Here is a 24,807-nt window from a genome sequence, read left to right as displayed (position 1 = left end):
TGTGTCTTTAATTTATTACATATTTGTAGAAACTATCAGTGTTTAATTTATTACATCTTTGTAGAAACTATCAGTGTTTAATTTATTACATCTTTGTAGAAACTATCAGTGTTTAATTTATTACATCTTTGTAGAAACTATCAGTGTTTAATTTATTACATCTTTGTAGAAACTGTCAGTCTTTAATTTATTACTTCTTTGTAGAAACTGTCAGTCTTTAATTTATTACATCTTTGTACAAACTGTCAGTCTTTAATTTATTACATCTTTGTAGAAACTGTGTCTTTAATTTATTACATATTTGTAGAAACTATCAGTGTTTAATTTATTACATCTTTGTAGAAATTGTCAGTCTTTAATTTATTACATCTTTGTAGAAACTATCAGTGTTTAATTTATTACATCTTTGTAGAAACTATCAGTGTTTAATTTATTACATCTTTGTAGAAACTATCAGTGTTTAATTTATTACATCTTTGTAGAAACTATCAGTGTTTAATTTATTACATCTTTCTAGAAACTATCAGTCTTTAATTTATTACATCTTTGTAGAAACTGTCAGTCTTTAATTTATTACATCTTTGTAGAAACTGTCCGTCTTTAATTTATTACATCTTTGTAGAAACTGTCCGTCTTTAATTTATTACATCTTTGTAGAAACTATCAGTCTTTAATTTATTACATCTTTGTAGAAACTGTCAGTCTTTAATTTATTACATCTTTGTAGAAACTGTCAGTCTTTAATTTATTACATCTTTGTAGAAACTGTCAGTCTTTAATTTATTACATCTTTGTAGAAACTATCAGTGTTTAATTTATTACATCTTTCTAGAAACTATCAGTGTTTAATTTATTACATCTTTGTAGAAACTGTCCGTCTTTAATTTATTACATATTTGTAGAAACTATCAGTCTTTAATTTATTACATCTTTGTAGAAACTATTAGTGTTTAATTTATTACATCTTTGTAGAAACTGTCAGTCTTTAATTTATTACATCTTTGTAGAAACTATCAGTGTTTAATTTATTACATCTTTGTAGAAACTATCAGTGTTTAATTTATTACATCTTTGTAGAAACTATCAGTGTTTAATTTATTACATCTTTGTAGAAACTATCAGTCTTTAATTTATTACATCTTTGTAGAAACTGTCAGTCTTTAATTTATTACATCTTTGTAGAAACTGTCAGTCTTTAATTTATTACATCTTTGTAGAAACTGTCAGTCTTTAATTTATTACATCTTTGTACAAACTGTCAGTCTTTAATTTATTACATCTTTGTAGAAACTGTGTCTTTAATTTATTACATATTTGTAGAAACTATCAGTGTTTAATTTATTACATATTTGTAGAAACTATCAGTGTTTAATTTATTACATCTTTGTAGAAACTATCAGTGTTTAATTTATTACATCTTTGTAGAAACTATCAGTGTTTAATTTATTACATCTTTGTAGAAACTGTCAGTCTTTAATTTATTACATCTTTGCAGAAACTGTCAGTCTTTAATTTATTACATCTTTGTAGAAACTGTCAGTCTTTAATTTATTACATCTTTGTAGAAACTGTCAGTCTTTAATTTATTACATCTTTGTAGAAACTATCAGTCTTTAATTTATTACATCTTTGTAGAAATTATCAGTCTTTAATTTATTACATCTTTGTAGAAACTATCAGTCTTTAATTTATTACATCTTTGTAGAAACTATCAGTCTTTAATTTATTACATCTTTGTAGAAACTATCAGTGTTTAATTTATTACATCTTTGTAGAAACTATCACTGTTTAATTTATTACATCTTTGTAGAAACTATCAGTGTTTAATTTATTACATCTTTGTAGAAACTGTCAGTCTTTAATTTATTACATCTTTGCAGAAACTGTCAGTCTTTAATTTATTACATCTTTGTAGAAACTGTCAGTCTTTAATTTATTACATCTTTGTAGAAACTGTCAGTCTTTAATTTATTACATCTTTGTAGAAACTATCAGTCTTTAATTTATTACATCTTTCTAGAAATTATCAGTCTTTAATTTATTACATCTTTGTAGAAACTATCAGTCTTTAATTTATTACATCTTTGTAGAAACTATCACTCTTTAATTTATTACATCTTTGTAGAAACTATCAGTGTTTAATTTATTACATCTTTGTAGAAACTATCACTGTTTAATTTATTACATCTTTGTAGAAACTATCACTGTTTAATTTATTACATCTTTGTAGAAACTATCAGTCTTTAATTTATTACATCTTTGTAGAAACTGTCAGTCTTTAATTTATTACATCTTTGCAGAAACTGTCAGTCTTTAATTTATTACATCTTTGTAGAAACTGTCAGTCTTTAATTTATTACATCTTTGTAGAAACTATCAGTGTTTAATTTATTACATCTTTGTAGAAACTATCAGTCTTTAATTTATTACATCTTTGTAGAAACTGTCAGTCTTTAATTTATTACATCTTTGCAGAAACTGTCAGTCTTTAATTTATTACATCTTTGTAGAAACTGTCAGTCTTTCATTTATTACATCTTTGTAGAAACTGTCAGTCTTTAATTTATTACATCTTTGTAGAAACTATCAGTCTTTAATTTATTACATCTTTGTAGAAACTATAGTCTTTAATTTATTACATCTTTCTAGAAACTATCAGTCTTTAATTTATTACATCTTTGTAGAAACTATCAGTGTTTAATTTATTACATCTTTGTAGAAACTGTCAGTCTTTAATTTATTACATCTTTGTAGAAACTGTCAGTCTTTAATTTATTACATCTTTGTAGAAACTGTCAGTCTTTAATTTATTACATCTTTGTAGAAACTGTCAGTCTTTAATTTATTACATCTTTGTAGAAACTGTCAGTCTTTAATTTATTACATCTTTGTAGAAACTGTCAGTCTTTAATTTATTACATCTTTGTAGAAACTATCACTCTTTAATTTATTACATCTTTGTAGAAACTATCACTCTTTAATTTATTACATCTTTGTAGAAACTATCAGTCTTTAATTTATTACATCTTTATAGAAACTATCACTGTTTAATTTATTACATCTTTCTAAAAACTATCAGTCTTTAATTTATTACATCTTTGTAAAAACTATCAGTGTTTAATTTATTACATCTTTGTAGAAACTATCAGTGTTTAATTTATTACATCTTTGTAGAAACTGTCAGTCTTTAATTTATTACATCTTTGTAGAAACTGTCAGTCTTTAATTTATTACATCTTTGTACAAACTGTCAGTCTTTAATTTATTACATCTTTGTAGAAACTGTGTCTTTAATTTATTATATATTTGTAGAAACTATCAGTGTTTAATTTATTACATCTTTGTAGAAATTGTCAGTCTTTAATTTATTACATCTTTGTAGAAACTATCAGTGTTTAATTTATTACATCTTTGTAGAAACTATCAGTGTTTAATTTATTACATCTTTCTAGAAACTATCAGTCTTTAATTTATTACATCTTTGTAGAAACTGTCAGTCTTTAATTTATTACATCTTTGTAGAAACTGTCCGTCTTTAATTTATTACATCTTTGTAGAAACTGTCAGTCTTTAATTTATTACATCTTTGTAGAAACTGTCAGTCTTTAATTTATTACATCTTTGTAGAAACTGTCAGTCTTTAATTTATTACATCTTTCTAGAAACTATCAGTGTTTAATTTATTACATCTTTGTAGAAACTGTCCGTCTTTAATTTATTACATCTTTGTAGAAACTATCAGTCTTTAATTTATTACATATTTGTAGAAACTATCAGTCTTTAATTTATTACATCTTTGTAGAAACTATTAGTGTTTAATTTATTACATTTTTGTAGAAACTGTCAGTCTTTAATTTATTACATCTTTGTAGAAACTATCAGTGTTTAATTTATTACATCTTTGTAGAAACTATCAGTGTTTAATTTATTACATCTTTGTAGAAACTATCAGTGTTTAATTTATTACATCTTTGTAGAAACTATCAGTCTTTAATTTATTACATCTTTGTAGAAACTGTCAGTCTTTAATTTATTACATCTTTGTAGAAACTGTCAGTCTTTAATTTATTACATCTTTGTAGAAACTGTCAGTCTTTAATTTATTACATCTTTGTAGAAACTGTCAGTCTTTAATTTATTACATCTTTGTACAAACTGTCAGTCTTTAATTTATTACATCTTTGTAGAAACTGTGTCTTTAATTTATTACATATTTGTAGAAACTATCAGTGTTTAATTTATTACATATTTGTAGAAACTGTCAGTCTTTAATTTATTACATCTTTGTAGAAACTGTCAGTCTTTAATTTATTACATCTTTGTAGAAACTGTCAGTCTTTAATTTATTACATCTTTGTAGAAACTATCAGTCTTTAATTTATTACATCTTTGTAGAAACTATCAGTCTTTAATTTATTACATCTTTGTAGAAACTATCAGTCTTTAATTTATTACATCTTTGTAGAAACTATCAGTCTTTAATTTATTACATCTTTGTAGAAACTATCAGTGTTTAATTTATTACATCTTTGTAGAAACTATCACTGTTTAATTTATTACATCTTTGTAGAAACTATCAGTGTTTAATTTATTACATCTTTGTAGAAACTGTCAGTCTTTAATTTATTACATCTTTGCAGAAACTGTCAGTCTTTAATTTATTACATCTTTGTAGAAACTGTCAGTCTTTAATTTATTACATCTTTGTAGAAACTGTCAGTCTTTAATTTATTACATCTTTGTAGAAACTATCAGTCTTTAATTTATTACATCTTTGTAGAAATTATCAGTCTTTAATTTATTACATCTTTGTAGAAACTATCAGTCTTTAATTTATTACATCTTTGTAGAAACTATCACTCTTTAATTTATTACATCTTTGTAGAAACTATCACTCTTTAATTTATTACATCTTTGTAGAAACTATCAGTGTTTAATTTATTACATCTTTGTAGAAACTATCAGTCTTTAATTTATTACATCTTTGTAGAAACTGTCAGTCTTTAATTTATTACATCTTTGCAGAAACTGTCAGTCTTTAATTTATTACATCTTTGTAGAAACTGTCAGTCTTTAATTTATTACATCTTTGTAGAAACTATCAGTGTTTAATTTATTACATCTTTGTAGAAACTATCAGTCTTTAATTTATTACATCTTTGTAGAAACTGTCAGTCTTTAATTTATTACATCTTTGCAGAAACTGTCAGTCTTTAATTTATTACATCTTTGTAGAAACTGTCAGTCTTTAATTTATTACATCTTTGTAGAAACTGTCAGTCTTTAATTTATTACATCTTTGTAGAAACTATCAGTCTTTAATTTATTACATCTTTGTAGAAACTATAGTCTTTAATTTATTACATCTTTCTAGAAACTATCAGTCTTTAATCTATTACATCTTTGTAGAAACTATCAGTGTTTAATTTATTACATCTTTGTATAAACTGTCAGTCTTTAATTTATTACATCTTTGTAGAAACTGTCAGTCTTTAATTTATTACATCTTTGTAGAAACTGTCAGTCTTTAATTTATTACATCTTTGTAGAAACTGTCAGTCTTTAATTTATTACATCTTTGTAGAAACTGTCAGTCTTTAATTTATTACATCTTTGTAGAAACTATCAGTCTTTAATTTATTACATCTTTGTAGAAACTATCACTCTTTAATTTATTACATCTTTGTAGAAACTATCAGTCTTTAATTTATTACATCTTTGTAGAAACTATCACTGTTTAATTTATTACATCTTTGTAGAAACTATCAGTCTTTAATTTATTACATCTTTGTAGAAACTGTCAGTCTTTAATTTATTACATCTTTGTAGAAACTGTCAGTCTTTAATTTATTACATTTTGTAGAAACTGTCAGTCTTTAATTTATTACATCTTTGTAGAAACTGTCAGTCTTTAATTTATTACATCTTTGTAGAAACTATCAGTCTTTAATTTATTACATCTTTGTAGAAACTGTCAGTCTTTAATTTATTACATCTTTGTAGAAACTGTCAGTCTTTAATTTATTACATCTTTGTAGAAACTGTCAGTCTTTAATTTATTACATCTTTGTAGAAACTATCAGTGTTTAATTTATTACATCTTTGTAGAAACTATCAGTGTTTAATTTATTACATCTTTGTAGAAACTATCAGTCTTTAATTTATTACATCTTTGTAGAAACTGTCAGTCTTTAATTTATTACATCTTTGCAGAAACTGTCAGTCTTTAATTTATTACATCTTTGTAGAAACTGTCAGTCTTTAATTTATTACATCTTTGTAGAAACTATCAGTGTTTAATTTATTACATCTTTGTAGAAACTATCAGTGTTTAATTTATTACATCTTTGTAGAAACTATCAGTCTTTAATTTATTACATCTTTGTAGAAACTGTCAGTCTTTAATTTATTACATCTTTGTAGAAACTGTCAGTCTTTAATTTATTACATCTTTGTAGAAACTGTCAGTCTTTAATTTATTACATCTTTGTAGAAACTGTCAGTCTTTAATTTATTACATCTTTGTAGAAACTATCAGTCTTTAATTTATTACATCTTTGTAGAAACTATCAGTCTTTAATTTATTACATCTTTGTAGAAACTATCAGTCTTTAATTTATTACATCTTTGTAGAAACTATCAGTGTTTAATTTATTACATCTTTGTAGAAACTGTCAGTCTTTAATTTATTACATCTTTGTAGAAACTGTCAGTCTTTAATTTATTACATCTTTGTAGAAACTGTCAGTCTTTAATTTATTACATCTTTGTAGAAACTGTCAGTCTTTAATTTATTACATCTTTGTAGAAACTGTCAGTCTTTAATTTATTACATCTTTGTAGAAACTGTCAGTCTTTAATTTATTACATCTTTGTAGAAACTGTCAGTCTTTAATTTATTACATCTTTGTAGAAACTATCAGTCTTTAATTTATTACATCTTTGTAGAAACTATCACTCTTTAATTTATTACATCTTTGTAGAAACTATCAGTCTTTAATTTATTACATCTTTGTAGAAACTATCACTGTTTAATTTATTACATCTTTGTAGAAACTATCAGTCTTTAATTTATTACATCTTTGTAGAAACTGTCAGTCTTTAATTTATTACATCTTTGTAGAAACTGTCAGTCTTTAATTTATTGCATTTTTGTAGAAACTGTCAGTCTTTAATTTATTACATCTTTGTAGAAACTGTCAGTCTTTAATTTATTACATCTTTGTAGAAACTATCAGTCTTTAATTTATTACATCTTTGTAGAAACTGTCAGTCTTTAATTTATTACATCTTTGTAGAAACTGTCAGTCTTTAATTTATTACATCTTTGTAGAAACTATCAGTGTTTAATTTATTACATCTTTGTAGAAACTATCAGTGTTTAATTTATTACATCTTTGTAGAAACTATCAGTGTTTAATTTATTACATCTTTGTAGAAACTATCAGTCTTTAATTTATTACATCTTTGTAGAAACTGTCAGTCTTTAATTTATTACATCTTTGTAGAAACTGTCAGTCTTTAATTTATTACATCTTTGTAGAAACTGTCAGTCTTTAATTTATTACATCTTTGTAGAAACTATCAGTCTTTAATTTATTACATCTTTGTAGAAACTGTCAGTCTTTAATTTATTACATCTTTGTAGAAACTGTCAGTCTTTAATTTATTACATCTTTGTAGAAACTATCAGTGTTTAATTTATTACATCTTTGTAGAAACTATCAGTGTTTAATTTATTACATCTTTGTAGAAACTATCAGTGTTTAATTTATTACATCTTTGTAGAAACTATCAGTGTTTAATTTATTACATCTTTGTAGAAACTATCAGTCTTTAATTTATTACATCTTTGTAGAAACTGTCAGTCTTTAATTTATTACATCTTTGTAGAAACTGTCAGTCTTTAATTTATTACAACTTTGTAGAAACTGTCAGTCTTTAATTTATTACATTTTTGTAGAAACTGTCAGTCTTTAATTTATTACATCTTTGTAGAAACTGTCAGTCTTTAATTTATTACATCTTTGTAGAAACTATCAGTCTTTAATTTATTACATCTTTGTAGAAACTGTCAGTCTTTAATTTATTACATCTTTGTAGAAACTGTCAGTCTTTAATTTATTACATCTTTGTAGAAACTATCAGTGTTTAATTTATTACATCTTTGTAGAAACTATCAGTGTTTAATTTATTACATCTTTGTAGAAACTATCAGTGTTTAATTTATTACATCTTTGTAGAAACTATCAGTCTTTAATTTATTACATCTTTGTAGAAACTGTCAGTCTTTAATTTATTACATCTTTGTAGAAACTGTCAGTCTTTAATTTATTACATCTTTGTAGAAACTGTCCGTTTTTAATTTATTACATCTTTGTAGAAACTGTCAGTCTTTAATTTATTACATCTTTGTAGAAACTGTCAGTCTTTCATTTATTACATCTTTGTAGAAACTGTCAGTCTAATTTATTACATCTTTGTAGAAACTGTCCGTCTTTAATTTATTACATCTTTGTAGAAACTATCAGTCTTTAATTTATTACATCTTTGTAGAAACTGTCAGTCTTTAATTTATTACATCTTTGTAGAAACTGTCAGTCTTTAATTTATTACATCTTTGTAGAAACTGTCAGTCTTTAATTTATTACATCTTTGTAGAAACTGTCAGTCTTTAATTTATTACATCTTTGTAGAAACTGTCAGTCTTTAATTTATTATATCTTTGTAGAAACTGTCACTCTTTAATTTATTACATCTTTGTAGAAACTGTCAGTCTTTAATTTATTACATCTTTGTAGAAACTGTCAGTCTTTAATTTATTACATCTTTGTAGAAACTGTCAGTCTTTAATTTATTACATCTTTGTAGAAACTGTCAGTCTTTAATTTATTACATCTTTGTAGAAACTGTCAGTCTTTAATTTATTACATCTTTGTAGAAACTGTCACTCTTTAATTTATTACATCTTTGTAGAAACTGTCACTCTTTAATTTATTACATCTTTGTAGAAACTATCACTCTTTAATTTATTACATCTTTGTAGAAACTATCAGTCTTTAATTTATTACATCTTTGTAGAAACTATCACTGTTTAATTTATTACATCTTTGTAGAAACTATCAGTCTTTAATTTATTACATCTTTGTAGAAACTGTCAGTCTTTAATTTATTACATCTTTGTAGAAACTGTCAGTCTTTAATTTATTACATCTTTGTAGAAACTGTCAGTCTTTAATTTATTACATCTTTGTAGAAACTGTCAGTCTTTAATTTATTACATCTTTGTAGAAACTGTCAGTCTTTAATTTATTACATCTTTGTAGAAACTATCACTCTTTAATTTATTACATCTTTGTAGAAACTATCAGTCTTTAATTTATTACATCTTTGTAGAAACTATCACTGTTTAATTTATTACATCTTTGTAGAAACTATCAGTCTTTAATTTATTACATCTTTGTAGAAACTGTCAGTCTTTAATTTATTACATCTTTGTAGAAACTGTCAGTCTTTAATTTATTACATCTTTGTAGAAACTGTCAGTCTTTAATTTATTACATCTTTGTAGAAACTGTCAGTCTTTAATTTATTACATCTTTGTAGAAACTATCACTCTTTAATTTATTACATCTTTGTAGAAACTATCACTCTTTAATTTATTACATCTTTGTAGAAACTATCACTCTTTAATTTATTACATCTTTGTAGAAACTATCACTCTTTAATTTATTACATCTTTGTAGAAACTATCACTCTTTAATTTATTACATCTTTGTAGAAACTATCAGTCTTTAATTTATTACATCTTTGTAGAAACTATCACTGTTTAATTTATTACATCTTTGTAGAAACTATCAGTCTTTAATTTATTACATCTTTGTAGAAACTGTCAGTCTTTAATTTATTACATCTTTGTAGAAACTGTCAGTCTTTAATTTATTACATTTTGTAGAAACTGTCAGTCTTTAATTTATTACATCTTTGTAGAAACTGTCCGTCTTTAATTTATTACATCTTTGTAGAAACTATCAGTCTTTAATTTATTACATCTTTGTAGAAACTGTCAGTCTTTAATTTATTACATCTTTGTAGAAACTATCAGTGTTTAATTTATTACATCTTTGTAGAAACTGTCAGTCTTTAATTTATTACATCTTTGTAGAAACTGTCAGTCTTTAATTTATTACATCTTTGTAGAAACTATCAGTCTTTAATTTATTACATCTTTGTAGAAATTATCAGTCTTTAATTTATTACATCTTTGTAGAAACTATCAGTCTTTAATTTATTACATCTTTGTAGAAACTATCAGTCTTTAATTTATTACATCTTTGTAGAAACTATCAGTGTTTAATTTATTACATCTTTGTAGAAACTGTCAGTCTTTAATTTATTACATCTTTGTAGAAACTGTCAGTCTTTAATTTATTACATCTTTGTACAAACTGTCAGTCTTTAATTTATTACATCTTTGTAGAAACTGTGTCTTTAATTTATTACATATTTGTAGAAACTATCAGTGTTTAATTTATTACATATTTGTAGAAACTATCAGTGTTTAATTTATTACATCTTTGTAGAAACTATCAGTGTTTAATTTATTACATCTTTGTAGAAACTATCAGTGTTTAATTTATTACATCTTTGTAGAAACTGTCAGTCTTTAATTTATTACATCTTTGCAGAAACTGTCAGTCTTTAATTTATTACATCTTTGTAGAAACTGTCAGTCTTTAATTTATTACATCTTTGTAGAAACTGTCAGTCTTTAATTTATTACATCTTTGTAGAAACTATCAGTCTTTAATTTATTACATCTTTGTAGAAACTATCAGTCTTTAATTTATTACATCTTTGTAGAAACTATCAGTCTTTAATTTATTACATCTTTGTAGAAACTATCAGTCTTTAATTTATTACATCTTTGTAGAAACTATCAGTGTTTAATTTATTACATCTTTGTAGAAACTATCACTGTTTAATTTATTACATCTTTGTAGAAACTATCAGTGTTTAATTTATTACATCTTTGTAGAAACTGTCAGTCTTTAATTTATTACATCTTTGCAGAAACTGTCAGTCTTTAATTTATTACATCTTTGTAGAAACTGTCAGTCTTTAATTTATTACATCTTTGTAGAAACTGTCAGTCTTTAATTTATTACATCTTTGTAGAAACTATCAGTCTTTAATTTATTACATCTTTGTAGAAACTATCAGTCTTTAATTTATTACATCTTTGTAGAAACTATCAGTCTTTAATTTATTACATCTTTGTAGAAACTATCACTCTTTAATTTATTACATCTTTGTAGAAACTATCAGTGTTTAATTTATTACATCTTTGTAGAAACTATCACTGTTTAATTTATTACATCTTTGTAGAAACTATCAGTGTTTAATTTATTACATCTTTGTAGAAACTATCAGTCTTTAATTTATTACATCTTTGTAGAAACTGTCAGTCTTTAATTTATTACATCTTTGCAGAAACTGTCAGTCTTTAATTTATTACATCTTTGTAGAAACTGTCAGTCTTTAATTTATTACATCTTTGTAGAAACTATCAGTGTTTAATTTATTACATCTTTGTAGAAACTATCAGTCTTTAATTTATTACATCTTTGTAGAAACTGTCAGTCTTTAATTTATTACATCTTTGCAGAAACTGTCAGTCTTTAATTTATTACATCTTTGTAGAAACTGTCAGTCTTTAATTTATTACATCTTTGTAGAAACTGTCAGTCTTTAATTTATTACATCTTTGTAGAAACTATCAGTCTTTAATTTATTACATCTTTGTAGAAACTATCAGTCTTTAATTTATTACATCTTTGTAGAAACTATCAGTCTTTAATCTATTACATCTTTGTAGAAACTATCAGTGTTTAATTTATTACATCTTTGTATAAACTGTCAGTCTTTAATTTATTACATCTTTGTAGAAACTGTCAGTCTTTAATTTATTACATCTTTGTAGAAACTGTCAGTCTTTAATTTATTACATCTTTGTAGAAACTGTCAGTCTTTAATTTATTACATCTTTGTAGAAACTGTCAGTCTTTAATTTATTACATCTTTGTAGAAACTGTCAGTCTTTAATTTATTACATCTTTGTAGAAACTATCACTCTTTAATTTATTACATCTTTGTAGAAACTATCACTCTTTAATTTATTACATCTTTGTAGAAACTATCAGTCTTTAATTTATTACATCTTTATAGAAACTATCACTGTTTAATTTATTACATCTTTGTAAAAACTATCAGTCTTTAATTTATTACATCTTTGTAAAAACTATCAGTGTTTAATTTATTACATCTTTGTAGAAACTATCAGTGTTTAATTTATTACATCTTTGTAGAAACTGTCAGTCTTTAATTTATTACTTCTTTGTAGAAACTGTCAGTCTTTAATTTATTACATCTTTGTACAAACTGTCAGTCTTTAATTTATTACATCTTTGTAGAAACTGTGTCTTTAATTTATTATATATTTGTAGAAACTATCAGTGTTTAATTTATTACATCTTTGTAGAAACTGTCAGTCTTTAATTTATTACATCTTTGTAGAAACTATCAGTGTTTAATTTATTACATCTTTGTAGAAACTATCAGTGTTTAATTTATTACATCTTTCTAGAAACTATCAGTCTTTAATTTATTACATCTTTGTAGAAACTGTCAGTCTTTAATTTATTACATCTTTGTAGAAACTGTCCGTCTTTAATTTATTACATCTTTGTAGAAACTGTCAGTCTTTAATTTATTACATCTTTGTAGAAACTATCAGTCTTTAATTTATTACATCTTTGTAGAAACTGTCAGTCTTTAATTTATTACATCTTTGTAGAAACTGTCAGTCTTTAATTTATTACATCTTTGTAGAAACTGTCAGTCTTTAATTTATTACATCTTTGTAGAAACTATCAGTGTTTAATTTATTACATCTTTGTAGAAACTGTCCGTCTTTAATTTATTACATCTTTGTAGAAACTATCAGTCTTTAATTTATTACATATTTGTAGAAACTATCAGTCTTTAATTTATTACATCTTTGTAGAAACTATTAGTGTTTAATTTATTACATTTTTGTAGAAACTGTCAGTCTTTAATTTATTACATCTTTGTAGAAACTATCAGTGTTTAATTTATTACATCTTTGTAGAAACTATCAGTGTTTAATTTATTACATCTTTGTAGAAACTATCAGTGTTTAATTTATTACATCTTTGTAGAAACTATCAGTCTTTAATTTATTACATCTTTGTAGAAACTGTCAGTCTTTAATTTATTACATCTTTGTAGAAACTGTCAGTCTTTAATTTATTACATCTTTGTAGAAACTGTCAGTCTTTAATTTATTACATCTTTGTAGAAACTGTCAGTCTTTAATTTATTACATCTTTGTAGAAACTGTCAGTCTTTAATTTATTACATCTTTGTAGAAACTGTGTCTTTAATTTATTACATCTTTGTAGAAACTATCAGTGTTTAATTTATTACATCTTTGTAGAAACTGTCAGTCTTTAATTTATTACATCTTTGTAGAAACTGTCAGTCTTTAATTTATTACATCTTTGTAGAAACTGTCAGTCTTTAATTTATTACATCTTTGTAGAAACTATCAGTCTTTAATTTATTACATCTTTGTAGAAACTATCAGTCTTTAATTTATTACATCTTTGTAGAAACTATCAGTCTTTAATTTATTACATCTTTGTAGAAACTATCAGTCTTTAATTTATTACATCTTTGTAGAAACTATCAGTGTTTAATTTATTACATCTTTGTAGAAACTATCACTGTTTAATTTATTACATCTTTGTAGAAACTATCAGTGTTTAATTTATTACATCTTTGTAGAAACTGTCAGTCTTTAATTTATTACATCTTTGCAGAAACTGTCAGTCTTTAATTTATTACATCTTTGTAGAAACTGTCAGTCTTTAATTTATTACATCTTTGTAGAAACTGTCAGTCTTTAATTTATTACATCTTTGTAGAAACTATCAGTCTTTAATTTATTACATCTTTGTAGAAATTATCAGTCTTTAATTTATTACATCTTTGTAGAAACTATCAGTCTTTAATTTATTACATCTTTGTAGAAACTATCACTCTTTAATTTATTACATCTTTGTAGAAACTATCACTCTTTAATTTATTACATCTTTGTAGAAACTATCAGTGTTTAATTTATTACATCTTTGTAGAAACTATCAGTCTTTAATTTATTACATCTTTGTAGAAACTGTCAGTCTTTAATTTATTACATCTTTGCAGAAACTGTCAGTCTTTAATTTATTACATCTTTGTAGAAACTGTCAGTCTTTAATTTATTACATCTTTGTAGAAACTATCAGTGTTTAATTTATTACATCTTTGTAGAAACTATCAGTCTTTAATTTATTACATCTTTGTAGAAACTGTCAGTCTTTAATTTATTACATCTTTGTAGAAACTGTCAGTCTTTAATTTATTACATCTTTGTAGAAACTGTCAGTCTTTAATTTATTACATCTTTGTAGAAACTGTCAGTCTTTAATTTATTACATCTTTGTAGAAACTATCAGTCTTTAATTTATTACATCTTTGTAGAAACTATAGTCTTTAATTTATTACATCTTTCTAGAAACTATCAGTCTTTAATCTATTACATCTTTGTAGAAACTATCAGTGTTTAATTTATTACATCTTTGTATAAACTGTCAGTCTTTAATTTATTACATCTTTGTAGAAACTGTCAGTCTTTAATTTATTACATCTTTGTAGAAACTGTCAGTCTTTAATTTATTACATCTTTGTAGAAACTGTCAGTCTTTAATTTATTACATCTTTGTAGAAACTGTCAGTCTTTAATTTATTACATCTTTGTAGAAACTATCACTCTTTAATTTATTACATCTTTGTAGAAACTATCACTCTTTAATTTATTACATCTTTGTAGAAACTATCAGTCTTTAATTTATTACATCTTTGTAGAAACTATCACTGTTTAATTTATTACATCTTTGTAGAAACTATCAGTCTTTAATTTATTACATCTTTGTAGAAACTGTCAGTCTTTAATTTATTACATCTTTGTAGAAACTGTCAGTCTTTAATTTATTGCATTTTTGTAGAAACTGTCAGTCTTTAATTTATTACATCTTTGTAGAAACTGTCCGTCTTTAATTTATTACATCTTTGTAGAAACTATCAGTCTTTAATTTATTACATCTTTGTAGAAACTGTCAGTCTTTAATTTATTACATCTTTGTAGAAACTGTCAGTCTTTAATTTATTACATCTTTGTAGAAACTGTCAGTCTTTAATTTATTACATCTTTGTAGAAACTATCAGTGTTTAATTTATTACATCTTTGTAGAAACTATCAGTGTTTAATTTATTACATCTTTGTAGAAACTATCAGTCTTTAATTTATTACATCTTTGTAGAAACTGTCAGTCTTTAATTTATTACATCTTTGCAGAAACTGTCAGTCTTTAATTTATTACATCTTTGTAGAAACTGTCAGTCTTTAATTTATTACATCTTTGTAGAAACTATCAGTGTTTAATTTATTACATCTTTGTAGAAACTATCAGTGTTTAATTTATTACATCTTTGTAGAAACTATCAGTCTTTAATTTATTACATCTTTGTAGAAACTGTCAGTCTTTAATTTATTACATCTTTGTAGAAACTGTCAGTCTTTAATTTATTACATCTTTGTAGAAACTGTCAGTCTTTAATTTATTACATCTTTGTAGAAACTATCAGTCTTTAATTTATTACATCTTTGTAGAAACTATCAGTCTTTAATTTATTACATCTTTGTAGAAACTATCAGTCTTTAATTTATTACATCTTTGTAGAAACTATCAGTGTTTAATTTATTACATCTTTGTAGAAACTGTCAGTCTTTAATTTATTACATCTTTGTAGAAACTGTCAGTCTTTAATTTATTACATCTTTGTAGAAACTGTCAGTCTTTAATTTATTACATCTTTGTAGAAACTGTCAGTCTTTAATTTATTACATCTTTGTAGAAACTGTCAGTCTTTAATTTATTACATCTTTGTAGAAACTGTCAGTCTTTAATTTATTACATCTTTGTAGAAACTATCAGTCTTTAATTTATTACATCTTTGTAGAAACTATCACTCTTTAATTTATTACATCTTTGTAGAAACTATCAGTCTTTAATTTATTACATCTTTGTAGAAACTATCACTGTTTAATTTATTACATCTTTGTAGAAACTATCAGTCTTTAATTTATTACATCTTTGTAGAAACTGTCAGTCTTTAATTTATTACATCTTTGTAGAAACTGTCAGTCTTTAATTTATTACATCTTTGTAGAAACTGTCAGTCTTTAATTTATTACATCTTTGTAGAAACTGTCAGTCTTTAATTTATTACATCTTTGTAGAAACTATCAGTCTTTAATTTATTACATCTTTGTAGAAACTGTCAGTCTTTAATTTATTACATCTTTGTAGAAACTGTCAGTCTTTAATTTATTACATCTTTGTAGAAACTATCAGTGTTTAATTTATTACATCTTTGTAGAAACTATCAGTGTTTAATTTATTACATCTTTGTAGAAACTATCAGTGTTTAATTTATTACATCTTTGTAGAAACTATCAGTCTTTAATTTATTACATCTTTGTAGAAACTGTCAGTCTTTAATTTATTACATCTTTGTAGAAACTGTCAGTCTTTAATTTATTACATCTTTGTAGAAACTGTCAGTCTTTAATTTATTACATCTTTGTAGAAACTATCAGTGTTTAATTTATTACATCTTTGTAGAAACTATCAGTGTTTAATTTATTACATCTTTGTAGAAACTATCAGTGTTTAATTTATTACATCTTTGTAGAAACTATCAGTGTTTAATTTATTACATCTTTGTAGAAACTATCAGTGTTTAATTTATTACATCTTTGTAGAAACTATCAGTCTTTAATTTATTACATCTTTGTAGAAACTGTCAGTCTTTAATTTATTACATCTTTGTAGAAACTGTCAGTCTTTAATTTATTACAACTTTGTAGAAACTGTCAGTCTTTAATTTATTACATTTTTGTAGAAACTGTCAGTCTTTAATTTATTACATCTTTCTAGAAACTGTCCGTCTTTAATTTATTACATCTTTGTAGAAACTATCAGTCTTTAATTTATTACATCTTTGTAGAAACTGTCAGTCTTTAATTTATTACATCTTTGTAGAAACTGTCAGTCTTTAATTTATTACATCTTTGTAGAAACTATCAGTGTTTAATTTATTACATCTTTGTAGAAACTATCAGTGTTTAATTTATTACATCTTTGTAGAAACTATCAGTGTTTAATTTATTACATCTTTGTAGAAACTATCAGTCTTTAATTTATTACATCTTTGTAGAAACTGTCAGTCTTTAATTTATTACATCTTTGTAGAAACTGTCAGTCTTTAATTTATTACATCTTTGTAGAAACTGTCAGTTTTTAATTTATTACATCTTTGTAGAAACTGTCAGTCTTTAATTTATTACATCTTTGTAGAAACTGTCAGTCTTTCATTTATTACATCTTTGTAGAAACTGTCAGTCTAATTTATTACATCTTTGTAGAAACTGTCCGTCTTTAATTTATTACATCTTTGTAGAAACTATCAGTCTTTAATTTATTACATCTTTGTAGAAACTGTCAGTCTTTAATTTATTACATCTTTGTAGAAACTGTCAGTCTTTAATTTATTACATCTTTGTAGAAACTGTCAGTCTTTAATTTATTACATCTTTGTAGAAACTGTCAGTCTTTAATTTATTACATCTTTGTAGAAACTGTCAGTCTTTAATTTATTACATCTTTGTAGAAACTGTCAGTCTTTAATTTATTACATCTTTGTAGAAACTGTCAGTCTTTAATTTATTACATCTTTGTAGAAACTGTCAGTCTTTAATTTATTACATCTTTGTAGAAACTGTCAGTCTTTAATTTATTACATCTTTGTAGAAACTGTCAGTCTTTAATTTATTACATCTTTGTAGAAACTGTCAGTCTTTAATTTATTACATCTTTGTAGAAACTGTCACTCTTTAATTTATTACATCTTTGTAGAAACTGTCACTCTTTAATTTATTACATCTTTGTAGAAACTATCACTCTTTAATTTATTACATCTTTGTAGAAACTATCAGTCTTTAATTTATTACATCTTTGTAGAAACTATCACTGTTTAATTTATTACATCTTTGTAGAAACTATCAGTCTTTAATTTATTACATCTTTGTAGAAACTGTCAGTCTTTAATTTATTACATCTTTGTAGAAACTGTCAGTCTTTAATTTATTACATCTTTGTAGAAACTGTCAGTCTTTAATTTATTACATTTTTGTAGAAACTGTCAGTCTTTAATTTATTACATCTTTGTAGAAACTGTCAGTCTTTAATTTATTACATCTTTGTAGAAACTATCACTCTTTAATTTATTACATCTTTGTAGAAACTATCAGTCTTTAATTTATTACATCTTTGTAGAAACTATCACTGTTTAATTTATTACATCTTTGTAGAAACTATCAGTCTTTAATTTATTACATCTTTGTAGAAACTGTCAGTCTTTAATTTATTACATCTTTGTAGAAACTGTCAGTCTTTAATTTATTACATCTTTGTAGAAACTGTCAGTCTTTAATTTATTACATCTTTGTAGAAACTGTCAGTCTTTAATTTATTACATCTTTGTAGAAACTATCACTCTTTAATTTATTACATCTTTGTAGAAACTATCAGTCTTTAATTTATTACATCTTTGTAGAAACTATCACTCTTTAATTTATTACATCTTTGTAGAAACTATCACTCTTTAATTTATTACATCTTTGTAGAAACTATCACTCTTTAATTTATTACATCTTTGTAGAAACTATCAGTCTTTAATTTATTACATCTTTGTAGAAACTATCACTGTTTAATTTATTACATCTTTGTAGAAACTATCAGTCTTTAATTTATTACATCTTTGTAGAAACTGTCAGTCTTTAATTTATTACATCTTTGTAGAAACTGTCAGTCTTTAATTTATTACATTTTTGTAGAAACTGTCAGTCTTTAATTTATTACATCTTTGTAGAAACTGTCCGTCTTTAATTTATTACATCTTTGTAGAAACTATCAGTCTTTAATTTATTACATCTTTGTAGAAACTGTCAGTCTTTAATTTATTACATCTTTGTAGAAACTATCAGTGTTTAATTTATTACATCTTTGTAGAAACTATCAGTGTTTAATTTATTACATCTTTGTAGAAACTATCAGTGTTTAATTTATTACATCTTTGTAGAAACTATCAGTCTTTAATTTATTACATCTTTGTAGAAACTGTCAGTCTTTAATTTATTACATCTTTGTAGAAACTGTCAGTCTTTAATTTATTACATCTTTGTAGAAACTGTCAGTCTTTAATTTATTACATCTTTGTAGAAACTATCAGTCTTTAATTTATTACATCTTTGTAGAAACTGTCAGTCTTTAATTTATTACATCTTTGTAGAAACTGTCAGTCTTTAATTTATTACATCTTTGTAGAAACTATCAGTGTTTAATTTATTACATCTTTGTAGAAACTATCAGTGTTTAATTTATTACATCTTTGTAGAAACTATCAGTGTTTAATTTATTACATCTTTGTAGAAACTATCAGTGTTTAATTTATTACATTTTTCTAGAAACTATCAGTCTTTAATTTATTACATCTTTGTAGAAACTGTCAGTCTTTAATTTATTACATCTTTGTAGAAACTATCAGTCTTTAATTTATTACATCTTTGTAGAAACTATCACTGTTTAATTTATTACATCTTTGTAGAAACTATCAGTCTTTAATTTATAACATCTTTGTAGAAACTATCAGTCTTTAATTTATTACATCTTTGTAGAAACTATCAGTCTTTAATTTATTACATCTTTGTAGAAACTGTCAGTCTTTAATTTATTACATCTTTGTAGAAACTGTCAGTCTTTAATTTATTACATCTTTGTAGAAACTGTCAGTCTTTAATTTATTACATCTTTGTAGAAACTGTCAGTCTTTAATTTATTACATCTTTGTAGAAACTATCAGTGTTTAATTTATTACATCTTTGTAGAAACTATCAGTGTTTAATTTATTACATCTTTGTAGAAACTATCAGTGTTTAATTTATTACATCTTTGTAGAAACTATCAGTGTTTAATTTATTACATCTTTGTAGAAACTGTCCGTCTTTAATTTATTACATCTTTGTAGAAACTATCAGTCTTTAATTTATTACATCTTTGTAGAAACTATCAGTCTTTAATTTATTACATCTTTGTAGAAACTATCAGTGTTTAATTTATTACATCTTTGTAGAAACTGTCAGTCTTTAATTTATTACATCTTTGTAGAAACTATCAGTCTTTAATTTATTACATCTTTGTAGAAACTATCAGTCTTTAATTTATTACATCTTTGTAGAAACTATCAGTGTTTAATTTATTACATCTTTGTAGAAACTATCAGTCTTTAATTTATTACATCTTTGTAGAAACTGTCAGTCTTTAATTTATTACATCTTTGTAGAAACTGTCAGTCTTTAATTTATTTCATCTTTGTAGAAACTGTCAGTCTTTAATTTATTACATCTTTGTAGAAACTGTCAGTCTTTAATTTATTACATATTTGTAGAAACTATCAGTGTTTAATTTATTACATCTTTGTAGAAACTATCAGTGTTTAATTTATTACATCTTTGTAGAAACTATCAGTCTTTAATTTATTACATCTTTGTAGAAACTGTCAGTCTTTAATTTATTACATCTTTGTAGAAACTGTCAGTCTTTAATTTATTACATCTTTGTAGAAACTGTCAGTCTTTAATTTATTACATCTTTGTAGAAACTATCATTCTTTAATTTATTACATCTTTGTAGAAACTATCAGTGTTTAATTTATTACATCTTTGTAGAAACTATCACTGTTTAATTTATTACATCTTTGTAGAAACTATCAGTGTTTAATTTATTACATCTTTGTAGAAACTATCAGTCTTTAATTTATTACATCTTTGTAGAAACTGTCAGTCTTTAATTTATTACATCTTTGTAGAAACTGTCAGTCTTTAATTTATTACATCTTTGTAGAAACTGTCAGTCTTTAATTTATTACATCTTTGTAGAAACTGTCAGTCTTTAATTTATTACATCTTTGTAGAAACTGTCAGTCTTTAATTTATTACATCTTTGTAGAAACTGTCAGTCTTTAATTTATTACATCTTTGTAGAAACTGTCAGTCTTTAATTTATTACATCTTTGTAGAAACTATCACTCTTTAATTTATTACATCTTTGTAGAAACTATCACTCTTTAATTTATTACATCTTTGTAGAAACTATCACTCTTTAATTTATTACATCTTTGTAGAAACTATCACTCTTTAATTTATTACATCTTTGTAGAAACTATCACTCTTTAATTTATTACATCTTTGTAGAAACTATCAGTCTTTAATTTATTACATCTTTGTAGAAACTATCACTGTTTAATTTATTACATCTTTGTAGAAACTATCAGTCTTTAATTTATTACATCTTTGTAGAAACTGTCAGTCTTTAATTTATTATATCTTTATAGAAACTGTCAGTCTTTAATTTATTACATTTTTGTAGAAACTGTCAGTCTTTAATTTATTACATCTTTGTAGAAACTGTCCGTCTTTAATTTATTACATCTTTGTAGAAACTATCAGTCTTTAATTTATTACATCTTTGTAGAAACTGTCAGTCTTTAATTTATTACATCTTTGTAGAAACTATCAGTGTTTAATTTATTACATCTTTGTAGAAACTATCAGTGTTTAATTTATTACATCTTTGTAGAAACTATCAGTGTTTAATTTATTACATCTTTGTAGAAACTATCAGTCTTTAATTTATTACATCTTTGTAGAAACTGTCAGTCTTTAATTTATTACATCTTTGTAGAAACTGTCAGTCTTTAATTTATTACATCTTTGTAGAAACTGTCCGTCTCTAATTTATTACATCTTTGTAGAAACTATCAGTCTTTAATTTATTACATCTTTGTAGAAACTGTCAGTCTTTAATTTATTACATCTTTGTAGAAACTGTCAGTCTTTAATTTATTACATCTTTGTAGAAACTATCAGTGTTTAATTTATTACATCTTTGTAGAAACTATCAGTGTTTAATTTATTACATCTTTGTAGAAACTATCAGTGTTTAATTTATTACATCTTTGTAGAAACTATCAGTGTTTAATTTATTACATTTTTCTAGAAACTATCAGTCTTTAATTTATTACATCTTTGTAGAAACTGTCAGTCTTTAATTTATTACATCTTTGTAGAAACTATCAGTCTTTAATTTATTACATCTTTGTAGAAACTATCACTGTTTAATTTATTACATCTTTGTAGAAACTATCAGTCTTTAATTTATAACATCTTTGTAGAAACTATCAGTCTTTAATTTATTACATCTTTGTAGAAACTATCAGTCTTTAATTTATTACATCTTTGTAGAAACTGTCAGTCTTTAATTTATTACATCTTTGTAGAAACTGTCAGTCTTTAATTTATTACATCTTTGTAGAAACTGTCAGTCTTTAATTTATTACATCTTTGTAGAAACTGTCAGTCTTTAATTTATTACATCTTTGTAGAAACTATCAGTGTTTAATTTATTACATCTTTGTAGAAACTATCAGTGTTTAATTTATTACATCTTTGTAGAAACTATCAGTGTTTAATTTATTACATCTTTGTAGAAACTATCAGTGTTTAATTTATTACATCTTTGTAGAAACTATCAGTCTTTAATTTATTACATCTTTGTAGAAACTGTCAGTCTTTAATTTATTATATCTTTGTAGAAACTATCAGTCTTTAATTTATTACATCTTTGTAGAAACTGTCAGTCTTTAATTTATTACATCTTTGTAGAAACTGTCCGTCTTTAATTTATTACATCTTTGTAGAAACTATCAGTCTTTAATTTATTACATATTTGTAGAAACTATCAGTCTTTAATTTATTACATCTTTGTAGAAACTATTAGTGTTTAATTTATTACATCTTTGTAGAAACTGTCAGTCTTTAATTTATTACATCTTTGTAGAAACTATCAGTCTTTATTTTATTACATCTTTGTAGAAACTATCAGTCTTTAATTTATTACATCTTTGTAGAAACTATCAGTGTTTAATTTATTACATCTTTGTAGAAACTATCAGTCTTTAATTTATTACATCTTTGTAGAAACTGTCAGTCTTTAATTTATTACATCTTTGTAGAAACTGTCAGTCTTTAATTTATTTCATCTTTGTAGAAACTGTCAGTCTTTAATTTATTACATCTTTGTAGAAACTGTCAGTCTTTAATTTATTACATATTTGTAGAAACTATCAGTGTTTAATTTATTACATCTTTGTAGAAACTATCAGTGTTTACTTTATTACATCTTTGTAGAAACTATCAGTGTTTGATAGTTTCTACAAAGATGTAATAAATTAGTCTTTAATTTATTACATCTTTGTAGAAACTATCAGTCTTTAATTTATTACATCTTTGTAGAAACTGTCAGTCTTTAATTTATTACATCTTTGTAGAAACTGTCAGTGTTTAATTTATTACATCTTTGTAGAAACTATCAGTCTTTAATTTATTACATCTTTGTAGAAACTGTCAGTCTTTAATTTATTACATCTTTGTAGAAACTGTCAGTCTTTAATTTATTACATCTTTGTAGAAACTGTCAGTCTTTAATTTATTACGTCTTTGTAGAAACTGTCAGTCTTTAATTTATTACATATTTGTAGAAACTGTCAGTGTTTAATTTATTACATCTTTGTAGAAACTGTCAGTCTTTAATTTATTACGTCTTTGTAGAAACTGTCAGTCTTTAATTTATTACATATTTGTAGAAACTGTCAGTGTTTAATTTATTACATCTTTGTAGAAACTATCAGTTTTTACTTTATTACATCTTTGTAGAAACTATCAGTGTTTAATTTATTACATCTTTGTAGAAACTATCAGTGTTTAATTTATTACATCTTTGTAGAAACTATCAGTCTTTAAATTATTACATCTTTGTAGAAACTGTCAGTCTTTAATTTATTACATCTTTGCAGAAACTGTCAGTCTTTAATTTATTACATCTTTGTAGAAAATGTCAGTCTTTAATTTATTACATCTTTGTAGAAACTGTCAGTCTTTAATTTATTACATCTTTGTAGAAACTGTCAGTCTTTAATTTATTACATCTTTGTAGAAACTGTCCGTCTTTAATTTATTACATCTTTGTAGAAACTATCAGTCTTTAATTTATTACATCTTTGTAGAAACTGTCAGTCTTTAATTTATTACATCTTTGTAGAAACTGTCAGTCTTTAATTTATTACATCTTTGTAGAAACTATCAGTGTTTAATTTATTACATCTTTGTAGAAACTATCAGTGTTTAATTTATTACATCTTTGTAGAAACTATCAGTGTTTAATTTATTACATCTTTGTAGAAACTGTCAGTCTTTAATTTATTACATCTTTGTAGAAACTGTCCGTCTTTAATTTATTACATCTTTGTAGAAACTGTCAGTCTTTAATTTATTACATCTTTGTAGAAACTGTCAGTCTTTAATTTATTACATCTTTGTAGAAACTGTCAGTCTTTAATTTATTACATCTTTGTAGAAACTATCAGTGTTTAATTTATTACATCTTTGTAGAAACTATCAGTGTTTAATTTATTACATCTTTGTAGAAACTATCAGTGTTTAATTTA

Source organism: Tachypleus tridentatus, chromosome 1 (genome assembly GCF_004210375.1).
Source record: "Tachypleus tridentatus isolate NWPU-2018 chromosome 1, ASM421037v1, whole genome shotgun sequence".
Classification (NCBI taxonomy): Eukaryota; Metazoa; Arthropoda; class Merostomata; order Xiphosura; family Limulidae; genus Tachypleus; species Tachypleus tridentatus.
Note: the sequence above shows the minus strand (reverse complement) of the source record.